Consider the following 12989-nt stretch of genomic DNA (forward strand, 5'->3'; position numbering starts at 1 on the left):
GGGGGGGGGCAGCGAACTCGGACCTACCCTGGACCTGGGTCCTGCGCAAGTCAGTGTGGATGGACCTGGGCTGGGCCTGGGCTCCCACGAAGAGGCGGTCCTGTGCCAGAGTCTGGGCTCCACCAGGTGTCTGCCCCTGCGGTGGAGGGGTGGACCCGGGCCTACTGTGAGTCTGGGTCCTGCCCAGGCTGGTGTGGGTAGATGGGGCTGCAGGGCTTGACCTCCCCCGGTAGTCTGATGATTGGAAGGAGTGGTCTGGTATTCTAGCTCAATTGTATTCTCAATGGAAGAGGCTAGGCTCCTGCGGGTGTCTGCCCCACGGGTGGAGGGGTGGACCCGGGCCTACTGTGAGCCTGGGTCCCACGCAGGCTGGTGTGGGTGGATCAGTATGCCCATTCCAAATGATAGGCAAGTTCTTAGTGGAATGGAAAGCACAACTTGTTCTTTATCTTAGATGGTATGTCCTGGCATGATCTGGACTGTTGGGCCCCAAAATGCTGAGCAACGTGGAGAGTACCTGACTCTTCATGGCTGCTGCTGCTCCCTCCTTCTGCATGATGTAACCTTATTACTGGACCCAAACTTGCCCCTTCCCACTTATTCAGTTCAATCCAGATAGACCATGAGTGGGCATATGTGGAATGTCAAGATAATCCAGGCCCTTTGGACGATCTCAGAGAACAGGAGAATTCCTGGGACCTACTCCTGGAAAACTGTGGATGTATGTGCTGCTCTCTAGTCCAAATAAAAGCAAAATCTTTTTGATCTTCCTTATTGGTGTTGAAGAGAAAGGTTTTACTGGATGAACAGCAGGACTTAGTAGAAGACCTGTCTTCATTTTATAGATGAAGACACTAAAGCTCTGGAGGGTTAGAAACCTTGATGTGTTGGCCTGACTAGGGATTGCACCTCAGGATCAGAGACATCTGGCCGGGGATAAAGTGGCCTCATGTCATCTATACCCTGGAGATATAGAAAAATGAGGAAGGGAAACTGCTGATAAGTTTTGCTTGCTGCATAGGTAATCACAGAACTTAGCACTAAAGGTGTCATCTAGTTTAACCTCTTACTTGACAAAGAAGCCCCTCTGCAGCAGTGCTGAATTTACAGTTATGAGTTCGGTGAGAACACAGGTGTGCAGGTTTGAAGACATACTGTATCAGCTAGCGACTGCTGTGTTTAAGCCATCCCAAACTTTATCAGCTTAAAAAAAGATCTTCATATTATTTTTCTTGAAACTATTGGATTGACTGGGGCTTCTGCCCATTTGAGCTGGGATTGACAGGACTTGTTTATGCATGCATCTATAGTTGGAAGCTGATCAGTTGAGGATTGGCTATATTATCTGATCTCTGAACAGCTTGACTGGTCTGGCCATTTTCCATGTGTCTAGTATTCTAGCTCAAGTGTATTCTCATGGTAAAGTGAGAGAAACAAGAGAAGTATAGAGGCAACAAGTATCATCTGTTTGTATCTCATCTGTTAACAAATGAGGTAACAAATGGACCACTGGCCAAATCAAGCACATGGAGGAGTCCTAAGTCAGAGGGAAGAGTAAAGTGCCCTGGCCATCCTGGAGGGATACACAATCAGCAATCTACCACATATAACTAAATTAAAATCCCAGCCATCTATTCCACATGATGAATCACTCCTCCGAGCCTTAGTTTCCCTACTATGTAACAGACAATAATAACATCCACATGAAAGGTTATTTTAAAGATCAAATAAGATTTTCATAAGGTACCTAGTATAGTGCTTGGAACACACAGGACTTTCAAAAACTGATGGGTTTGGTTATGAAGAGAGTTGTCTAATAGGCCCTTGATATCCAAAGCTCAGGATGCTCAGAGAAGACCTGCAAAGAATCCCAAAGCTAAAGTCTCTCCCTGGACACTTGGTCTAAGAGGCTAGATCTTCTGAGAATCCATATCAGCTATAGCTAGGGAGCTCACTGGACTTTGAGGACTGTGGATTACCTTGTCCCTAGGATATGATATTGTCCAGTGCAATGGCTCCTTCCTGACCTAGCCATTAGCTGGAGAAGATGCAGGAAATTCTGTCCATCCTGAAATAGGCAGCATGAGTATTGGCTAAGTCAGACAGATCAGTGGTCAAATTTTGGCTTGGCTACTTACTAAGCTGATTTTGTGAAATTTAAGCCATGTCTTGAATCTTAGTTTTGTCTTAGTTCACAGGCCTTTCATGAGCACTACTGAGCTGGTATCTGTTTGGGATATGGGCTTACACAGGTGATGCACATATGGGAGAGGGGAGGAGAAGGGAGAGAGACAGTGGTCAAGGAGACCTGGGTATTGATTCTATATTTTCATAGAATGTGACCTTGTTGTCAGCCATCTTAGTTTAAAACCAGGAGAACCCAATGTTTGTAAATGTTTCTTTAAATGTAAGCATATAGATGGTCAGTGCAAATTTTTCCAGAATAGTAATATTCTGGAAAATAATTTCCAGGTACAGAAAGATGATGGCAGAGCAAGTGGGGAGTTTCTCAGATTTGGGAAGACTTGGCTTCCTAAAGGTACTGCTACTAGAAGTTCAAACTCTTTGTTAGGGACTCTGGAGGCAACAAGTACGCCTATTAGCATAAACTTCACCTCCTCCTACCCTGTGCAGCTCCCTGCTTCTGAAAGTTTCTAGAAAAGGCATATAATACAAGCGCAGGTTGAATTAGAACCTAGCTTTTCTTTGTCCACCACCCACAACCCACCTTAACTGGTACAGCATGTAAAATATTTACCATAGTCCAAAGACCAAGAAAAGCATCCAGCATATGGCACAGTTCTTCAAATTCTACATTCCTGGCAAAGAAGAACCTCATAGTTTGATTCTATGTCTTCCCATCACTTTCAGCTCTTGAAACAGTCTCCTCAGATTCTTGAAACATAAATCTATTCATTTAAAAACATCTGTCCCATGTTTGGTTCAAAGCTGTCTTCTTCCCAGCCCTGTTGCTCAGCAACAGCTGCAGTGGGAGCTTTGGTTGCCTGGAATGAGATGCAGGAGCCCTAGTAGAACGGTCTGCCATTCACTTCCTCATTTCACTTACTTCTGTGATGTTGGGATATGAAGCAAGGAGATGAAATTCCTTGCAGGATAATGCTCTGAATGTGGCTTCCCTAACAAGGTCTTTCAAATCCACCCATCTTGTGCATGGGTTGGACTAGTGGGAGACACAGGGAGCCCCAGTTATTCATCCCCCAACAGCTCTCATGGGTATTAGTCACCCTTTTCAAAAAATCCTTCTCCTCCATCAGTTGGGGGCCACATACCCATTTCTGAGGCAAGTCCCACAGTGCCCTTCACAGAGTTTGCCTAGCACAGAGGGTTTCCCTTCCCAAGCCCAGCTCTCTTTGGAGACTACCACAGGAAGAATTGATTTTCTATGTTTTCAGAGAAATGAAAAGCTGAGAGTGGTGTTCTTCCCTCTCCTTGACTCTCCATCCTGCCTCTGACCTCTCTCCAGAGCTCGTACTAGATGGATCAGCAAGTCAAGAGACTGAGCAGACATTCAGCCAGGGATGGAGGTGACAGTCTGCCACCTTAGTTTACAAGGTGGTTCTCTGGGGCCTTCATTTTCATAACTCTGGGGAAGGGCCTTCTCCTTGAGAGATGGACAGTTTCTCTTTAAAAGGAAGAATTTCCTCAAAGGCAGGTGATATTCTTTGGATGTAGTTTGTCCCTTAAGAGTTTTGTGGTTTAGATGTGCTGTCCACAGTGTGGGGATATTTGGAGATGGTAGGACCTTTAAGAGCTGGGACTAGTGAGAGGTCATTAAGGTCACTGCTCTTATAAAGTATTCAGGTCGTTCTCATGGGTCTCTCCTGGTTAGTTCTCTCAAGTGGGTTGTTATAAAAGAAGTGAGCCCAGCCCCTCCCTTTACTCTGGTTCTTTGTCTTGAGGTGTGATTCCCTCCCTTTCATATGTGACTCTGTTATTAAGGTGCCATCTGCCATGAGATCCTCCCAAGAGCCCAGTCAATACTGGTGTCATGCCATTGAACCCTCAGAACTGTGAGCTAAATAAACCTCTATTTCCTATAAAGTATCCAGCCTCATTACAGTAATGAAAAACAGACTGATAGAGCAACCTCCTTCCAGATTCCAGGCCCTTCTTATATCTCTCCTCCCCACAGGACCCAGGGTGGCCTCTCTTGCACAGGTAGTGGGTGGTGGCATGTGAGAGAGGCATCTTATTTGAATTCTGTTGGGTTCAGAGAACTCATTAATGTTTTAAAAGTATGTTATCTCTGCATTACAAAGCAACATCAGGAGCAGAAAGCCTCAATACTTCGCAACTTTTTATTATTGGTAATGAAGAGACCCCCAAATGTCCCTAAGGATTTGTTTCAGGGATGGAAGCCCCTGCCCAAAGCAATTAGGGAAATTTATACTAATGAAACACATATAGAAATATCTGTTTCCCTCTGATATAAAGGCCAGACGTAGAGACTGGATTACAATAACCTTTCCTGGACCAAGAAGCTAAATGGTACATTTAACTTCTCTGAGACTCAGTTTCCAGATCTGTAAAATGAGAGCTGACTTAGTCTGCATGGTTTTCCAAATTCTGGGATTTTAAGAGTTAACGTATCAGAATGTGCCGATGTTATATAGTGCTACATAAATAAAAGAAACAAGTAATTTTTTGAAGCCATTTGGAAATCCCCTTCACAACTAGTAACTACAGATAGAATTCAGATTTATATCCCAAGATAATCTTTCCTATCTCCCCAAATGTTTACAATTTACTTTTTGGCTTACGGTTATATTCCATTGTGAATTAAGTCAAATGTATTCTCTCCTGATTAAATAAAAGCAAAATTGAATACCTTAAATAGGTAAGTAAACTTACAAAACTAAAGAAGCTACCAAGATGTGAATGAAAACTCACAAAATATGGTAAAAGACTCCAGTGACAGATGGGTAAAGAGCAAGGGTGCCTTTGTTCAGGACCATTAAAATGATCTTAAGGCTAACAGTGGGTTTGTTGGAGTGATATGTAGGATCTCCTAGAGCCCAAGGGCAGACAAGGCAGCAGACCCCACAGAGACCCAGCACCAGGGCCTGAGCCAGGAACAGCACAGCCCCTCCTGCCAGCTACCCAGGCACATGCTCTGCTATCTCTGCCTCTCTCTGCATATCTGCTTCCCTCATGCTGGTGGGGGTGGGGCGAGGTGTGCAGGGCTGACAAACCAATGAAAAGTGTTATAAAGCCAAGGAAGGCTTTTTCCTAATAACATTGCATCTTGGGTTTTATTTTCTGTGGTTCTGGTTTCAATGGCCTTTGCTGCTATGGGTTGCCTACAAAGCTCCCATTCTGGGTGCCTTAGGATCAACAGCAAGAAGAAAAATAAAAACCCAGCAAATCCAACCACATCCAATATTGCACTCGGTAATCAAAAAGAGAATTGACTTTTTCTAAAACTAAGTTCACTGAAAGACTGAAACAAGGCTTGAAGCCTCCATTGTCCCTGGTTCATCACTTTTCTCATGATACATTTTAGTCAACAGGTCTAAATGTATCATGAGAAAAGTTCAGCTCAAAGTAATAGCATCGTCAGAACCTGCTAACCACGTTGAGTTTTGAGAAAGAGTTTGCTTTCAATAAGAAAAAGTGACCTTTGCACTAATTTCTCAGGAAATTTTTCCTGGAGCCAAAGATGCAGAATCCTCTCCCAGCTGCCTTCAGCCGCTAGAGACTTTGCTATTGGAGAGAGAGCTTGAATCCAGGCCACAATATTACCAGCTGTGTGCCCTTGGTTACATGGTTTAATCTCTCTATGTTTTATTTGAAAGAATTGAGTGGTTAGCTTTCTTTTTATGTCTATGTGAGTTATAATTTTGACTGTATGCTTTAGCTCTTTTAAAGTAGCATTTCTCATTTTTAAATCGTTGTCCAGTATCCTCTACCATGTGAGCACATTGGTAGACTGGGGGAGAACCTATCCTCAAAAAATGTTTATTACTTTTTATTTGGTGATAACATTAATAATAATTTATTGATAATAATTTATTAATAATTATTAAGATAATTTATATTTATTGAAGATTCACTCCGGGCAAAATATGGATTCTGGTTACTAAGAAGGGGAAGGACAAACAAGGAACAAGCTTTTCCTTAAAGAAGATTCGATTCATTGTGGGTGGATATGCTTACCTGTCAGGTTTTTTTTCTCTCCTTTCTCATAACCTGTGACTCTAAGGAACAATTTTGGGAGTCAGTGGTATTGGCAGCAGAGCTGTTTTCTGGATAGGCATCCCTGGCTTCCCAGTGGTTCCCAGGAACCCAAAAAGGGATGCTCATTTCATGCTTCTCCTTCTTAAAACAAATGCATACCAGACCTCAAGAAGTTATGCAGTTCTGTCCTAAAAGTTTCAGTAAGCTGTCTCAAAAATTCTGAGCAGAGCAGGAACAAGTAGGAAGTAGGCAGGGAGGAGGTAAAGAAGAGAGTTACTCATGGTGTATGCTCCTGCCTGTCCCCCATTTCCTTACACCACTTAAAGGATCAATTCCACACCTCCTGCAGGCTTTACCTCTCCCAGTGAAGTGCATGCTCCCCTTGTCCCTACTGCCTGCTCCTCTGGCCAGTTCCTGCTGATCTTCCAGGGTGGAAGGTGAGGTTGGAAGGAGTGTGAGTTCTGGTTCTGTGGGTGAAGGAAGGGGATGCAGCCCAGTGGAAATAATATGGAGAAAAGGAAAGGTGACCTATGGTTGCAGATTGTTCTTAATTTCTTCCTCAATAATCCAAAATCTAAAAATCACATTCTTTTTATTTAAAAAAAACACATTTATTTATTTCTGCTATCAAAGAACAGAATTATGACAGTGTAAATTAACAATCCTAATTGACTTCATTTTAAATTTTAAAATCAGGTAACACTTCATTCCATAAAACAGAATCAGTTTTCCTATGAGCCAAGCACTCATCAAAAATAATTTGATGATTAACATCAGATTATTTATTTTGCTTACACAAAATAAGGACAAGGGAACTTCATTATTTCGCCAGTTGAGAATGGCTGTTCTCCTTCCAATCCAGATTTCTCTTGGAGGACCAGATATGTCAGCTTGGTTTGATTGACTTTACCTGGAATATTGTCTCTGTTGAAAAACTGGCTTCACAAAGCAGGTGGCAGCAGGAAAATTTCAGAATCCAAAGCTTAAATAATTCTTGGGCAGTGTAGGGTTATTTTCTGTCTCTGGGGGGGATCATCCAGTGTCCGAGGCCTGGGGACAGAGGCAAAGTCCCCAGCTGCCCATCTAGGAGATGTCACTCTCAGTAGCGTCTGGTATCCTGACCTGTTCTTGCCCAGGATGATGGTGGGTAAGGAGCAGCAGGTCACAGGGGCCCCCTGACCCTCTGGGACACAGAGCTCTTCCTGGGCAGACCCCAGGGCCGAGGGTCAGCGGCCAGGGGAGAATCAACGACTGTCCCCGCCTGTGGTCCCTGAGGTCCTGGGGCAGGGATGCAGGAGGCAGCCAGTGTCACAAAATGTCCCCGTCCCCAGCCAGGCCGGGTGCCTGGCTAAGTGAGGAGAAAGACGGTGTCCCTCCTCAGGGCCTGGCCCCTGCGCCTGGTCTCACTTCCTCCCCGGCACCACCTGGAAGGGGAGGAAGTGACACCCAGGGGAAGGCCAGGAAGTGAGGCCACCATCACATTCAAGTTCAGGGTGCGACAACTCAGTCTGCCTCCCAACAGGCCCCATACTCGGCTCCCCTTCATGGGCCACATCCCTTCTGGGAGTCACGCCCTGCCCTTTATAGGCACAAGGACCCAGAAGTTCCAGGGACACGTCCATGTTTAGGCCCCCGGATCCGGAAGTTCCTCAGGCGCACATCCATGTTTGGGCTGTAGCATCTGGAAGTTCCTCGGGTGCACGTCCATGTTTAGGCCTTAGCATCCGGAAGTGCCTCAGGTGTCCATGTTTAGGCCCCCAGATCTGGAAGTTCCTCAGGCATCCATGTTTAGGCTCTAGGATCCATGTTTAGACCCCTGGATCCGGAAGTTCCTCAGTTGCACGTCCATGTTTAGGCTCTAGGATCCGGAAGTTCCTCTGGCACACGTCCATCTTTGGGCCCTCAGATCTGGAAGTGCCTCAGGCATCCATGTTTAGGCCTTAGCATCCGGAAATTCCTCAGGTGCACGTCCATGTTTAGGCCTTAGCATCCGGAAATTCCTCAGGTGCACGTCCATGTTTAGGACCCTGGATCCGGAATTTCGTAGGGTGCACATCCATGTTTAAGCCCCTGGGGTCCGGGAGTTCCTCAGGCATCCATGTTTAGGCTCTAGGATCCAGAAATGCCTCAGGTGTCCATGTTTAGCCACCCCCCCCCCAATCCGGAAGTTACTCAGGTGCGCGTCCATGTTTAGTCTCTAGGATCCCTCACATTCTTTTTTGTCAATAAGAGAACTAGCTTTCTACTGACAGTACCAAAGTAGCCTGGGTGAGGACTTCCTAGTCAATTTTTTTTTTTTTTTTTTTTTGTGGTGGTGGTGCTGGGGATTGAACCCAGGGCCTTGTGCATGAGAGGCAGGCACTCTACCAACTGAGCTACATCCCCAGCCTCCTATTTACTCTTAACAGAACTTTGTAAAATAATAATTCTGGCCTTATCAAGCAAAGGAGATGCCTTCTGCATTCATGTTCCTTGTTATTGTGAAGCTTCTTTTATTAACTGACAAAAATGGATGCCTCTTATCCCTAATTTCTCCCTCTTTCCAGGTAGGAGAATAGGAGGTAGGGAAAAGGGTAGATTTGGTCCGTATCAATGAAATTCAATGCTAATGTTAACTCAAGCAGTCCAACATAGTATTGGTCCCCTAAGAAATTGCAGAAGACGTCAGCAGTCTGTTGAATCTGAATGTTGACGACAGTTCCTTCCCTATAACTTTTAGAGAGACTGCTTGAGCTACACCTCCCTATATACTGGGAGTACAGTGCATGCCCAGTGTGATTGCTGTAGGCATTTCTACCACCACCCACCTTAGACTGAGCCATTTGATGGCAAAGGCACAGCCCCATCACCAACAATGACTAAGGACATGCTACTTGTCCCCACCCAACCCTGATCTATATAGCATTTTGGGGAGCGGAGGAGATTTTGCCTTCATTGTAAGTATTTAGTAGTTTTAACTTCTTCCCTTCACAAAGCTCTCAGAGTTACACTGTGAAGTCAGTCCATGATAGAAGAAGCAGGACATATATAAACATAAAAGACATATTGTCTTCCAGGCTTGAAGCAGGGAAGCTGGGAATTCTAGCCTCACGGTTATGTCAATAGGTGACTGGAGTGAACGGTATTACCATAACCAGGAGGAGTGGGATGGTTGGGAATGGTAGCTAAGGAAAAGAAGATTCCAGGGAAAAAGCACCTGTACTGTGTCTCCAGCACGGCCCTGTGACCTGTTTCTAGTTGTGCAGATGATTCTGCCCTTAGAGCCCTCCACAGAATAGTTCAGTCACATACACAGATGCCCTTGTTCTGATTTCAGGCTCACTGAGCAACTGACAAATTATAATTTGATTTCTTATGTATTTATTAATGACCTACATTGTTCTTAAAAGGTTATAAAGGGACTTAGAAAAGTGTACATGTTTCTGTCTAAAAAATAAAATTGAATGTAAATGGATACCGCAAGTTTTGGTTTTGTCTGCCTTGTATCCATTTCCCCATTCTTCCTCAGCTGCCGCAGGAGAAACTTCCTGCCTCTCAGGTGGAGCCGGAAGCATCTCCGAGAAGATGTGGGTTCCAACCATCTGTCCTCAGTGGCTTGGCCAAGTCACTCACGGAAGCTCAATTTGGGAACTTTGTCGGGATTGTGGGGGAAAATGAAGCTCTCCCTCCACTGGACTGATGTCTGCAGCAGTCTACAAGCCTGTGCTGCCAGAGCCACTAGGTGGGGAGGCAGAGACCTCAGACAGAGTCAACCCAGAAGACAGCAGGGCTGCAAGACAGAGGGGAAAACGCCGAGTGCCAGAGAGGGTTTTAGGAAAAATTCCCACATCCAGCCATGGTTGAAGCTAGCCTAGCTCCTGAACTATATTCAGCAAGCATAATATATTCGCTTTACTTTTTCAATTAAGTTGAGTTTCTGGCCATTCTGTTTTTATCCCCCTTCATTTATTTTCTTATTTGTATGCAGTCCTGAGGATCAAACCCAGTGCCTCACACGTGTGAGGGATGCGCTCTACCACTGAGCTACAGCACCAGCCCCATGACCATTCTTAATTAAGGTTCTTGATTAATTCAGTATGTGAAGAAAGTGTGTGGGGAGGGGTGTGGAAATGAGGCTAGAGAAGAAAAATTCGAAACTAGTGGTCAGGTGAGCACACACTCCCCAAAAAGGTTGCCATGAATTTCAGTGAACTTGCTAGTGCAACCTCACCAAATCCACTCAAACCTCAGTCGCTGACATAGAGGGACACATGCTTAATCATGCAAATTAGAGAACCCAGAAGATTAAAACTAATGAAGATGAGCAGAAGAAATATAACTATCTTTGATTATAAAACCAAAAAGGAATTTCTACCTCCTTCCTGATAAAGTTGATGCTGTGTAAAATGGTAAGCCACACCCTCAACAATAGTCCTAAGCTAAATACAATAATAAAAGCAAAGAATGTCATGAGACTGTTTCTTACAGTGTCCTGTGGAAGAGACTGATGACATACACAAAAGCACAATTCAATGAAAGCAGTTTTTTAAATGATGTTAGTCATTAATTTATCTCTCTGCTAGAATGGCTTTGTCAAAAGTAAACCCTCCAGGATGAACAAGTTGTTCATCCAGGTGACAATGGTTTGGGGCTCTCAGTCACTTAAAATTTGTTTGCCTGGGGAAGCTGATCTAAGTCTTAAATCCAATGGTAATTGGATAAGAGGAATCGTTGTTTATTAAAGCCATTTTTACTTTGATTCCAGAAAACCCTGTCATATGCAAAGAAAAGAATATCTGTCTCTCTCCATTGTGAGAGAGAAGGCCATGGGAGTGGGCTTCCTGTCTAGTTTTCCTAAAAGGAATCCCTTCTAGGCTTAAAAGGAGCCTTCCTGCCTGCAATGTAGCTGAAACTTAAGGGTTTTTTTGTTTGTTTTTATTTTGGTGGAGGGGTATGGTCTTTTTTTTTTTTAAATGTCATTAATTTTAGCACTAACTATGTGACTAGCACTGAAGTAGAACACATGAGTTAAAAGTTCAGCAGCCCCTGCTTGCTTACGTGAGGCGTGGCTAAACACAAGTGAGTGCAATGTGCAATAGTTGCATGCTTGCAGTATATATAATAAAGATTTTCTACTACTCTTTGAGATGGAGAAGCATATAAAGTCCCTAATAACATTTCACCCTGTTGATATAGTATTGGAAGTTAGATTTCTAGCATCTTCTATGTCTAGCCAACTCTTTTTATTTATATGGCTATTATCTATTTTGAAAACATATGGAAAGTTCATCTCCAAAAGTCACAAATTTTAATTCCTTCCTTTTCCCCATTGCATTTCCAGTCCATTTCTTCCATAGAAATTCCATGATATTTATCTTTTTTTTCCCACTATGCAACCTGCTTCAGTGCCAGGAGCCTACAGGCACAGAGGTCAGGCAATGCTTTAGGGCCACAATATGCTCTGGCATGGGACACTATGAGAGGAAAAGGGGACAAGCGATATTTATCTTGAGCAAACTTTTTAAATCGAAGTCAGTTCTTTTTATTCTTGTGACTATAAAGCTCTTACTGCTAACAATTTCATCTGGATTCAGTTAACATTATAATGATATTAAGACATGATTGATCAAAGCATAACTACATTGCAAATTTTATTAGAAAGTACTCAAACATAAGAAATAAAAATTTTATTAAATGTTCTCTTAATGAGACTTACTAGGGTTATTTTTTCAGTTAGTTTATGTATTCATGGATGAATATTACTGCTAGAATCAGATGGGATTCAACATCAATTCTATTTCTAGTTTTTGTTTTTACAAATGTAAGCATGAAGAAACCTGATTCACTTAAATAATTCAGTGGGAATAGAAAGAATTTTTTTCTTTCAATGCAATTCAGTTATTTAAACTGTTCCTAAGTTATATTCAGAAAAGCACATAGTGATCCATGTTAAAATAATATTTAATAATATTTGAAAAAAATTTGGTCATCTTTTAATTTTGTCAAAGTAAAACATTAGACACCAAGGTCTAGTGATGTAGCTTACTAGTGGAGCCCAGGTTTAGCATAAGCAAGGTCCTGACTTCAATACCAAGCACTGAAAAAACATTTAGAAATTATATTATATTTATTAGGAAATATTTTTTTAAAATCTGTCATTAAAAGTTGTTTACTTCCTCAAACTCTTATTTTTAATTACTGCTTTTCCCAAGCCTCAGACTTTTTTTTTATATCCATCAAGATGGATGAGTAGAGGGTAAATCAGATAAGTACAATTGTGATGGGGGATTGGAAAAGAAAAGCTGGCATAATGTCTCTGCTGTGGTTCATTTCATGTGGAATTAGCTATCTGAAAAAAAATTCCCTGAAAACTAACTCGTTATATTCTCATATCCTTAGAAGACCTCACGGAGCTCCAGAAGTATTTGCATCTCAGTTTTAGGACCAATGCTCTTGTAGATACAGAAAAATTTATAAAAATATATACAATGAGATTCTCCTGGCACTGGAAAAAAAAAAGTGCTATACAGAAGAAGCATATGGCAAAAACCTGGAGAGAGGCTGCTATATGAGATAAGGCCTCTGGGAGAGGGGCCACTTCACCTGGACCTGGAAGATGAGCACTGGAGGGTGGGCATAGGCAGCTTGCTGTGTTTGGGAAGTGTGCTCTAAGCTGGAGGAACAGCAAGTACAAGGGTCCTGTGGGAATAATTGAGTGACAAAGTGATCAGTGTGGCTGGAGCATGATGATCAAGAGGAACTGTGGAGGAAAGTGAGGTCAGAGAGATGGGCAGAGCCAGAATGGTGGGGCT

The 12989-nt window shown here is 43.1% G+C and overlaps 1 non-coding gene and 1 pseudogene across 1 annotated transcript; both read right to left on the reverse strand.

Moving 5' to 3' along the window:
• Nucleotides 1–8510: 8510 nt before the first annotated feature.
• Nucleotides 8511–8583, reverse strand: Trnae-cuc (transfer RNA glutamic acid (anticodon CUC)). Its single transcript has one exon. It is a non-coding gene; the product is annotated as a tRNA-Glu (tRNA).
• Nucleotides 8584–11563: 2980 nt separating this feature from the next.
• LOC143381661 (small nucleolar RNA SNORA42/SNORA80 family) lies at nucleotides 11564–11716 on the reverse strand (annotated as a pseudogene).
• Nucleotides 11717–12989: the final 1273 nt, after the last annotated feature.

This window comes from Callospermophilus lateralis, chromosome 15, assembly GCF_048772815.1.
Source record: "Callospermophilus lateralis isolate mCalLat2 chromosome 15, mCalLat2.hap1, whole genome shotgun sequence".
NCBI lineage: Eukaryota > Metazoa > Chordata > Mammalia > Rodentia > Sciuridae > Callospermophilus > Callospermophilus lateralis.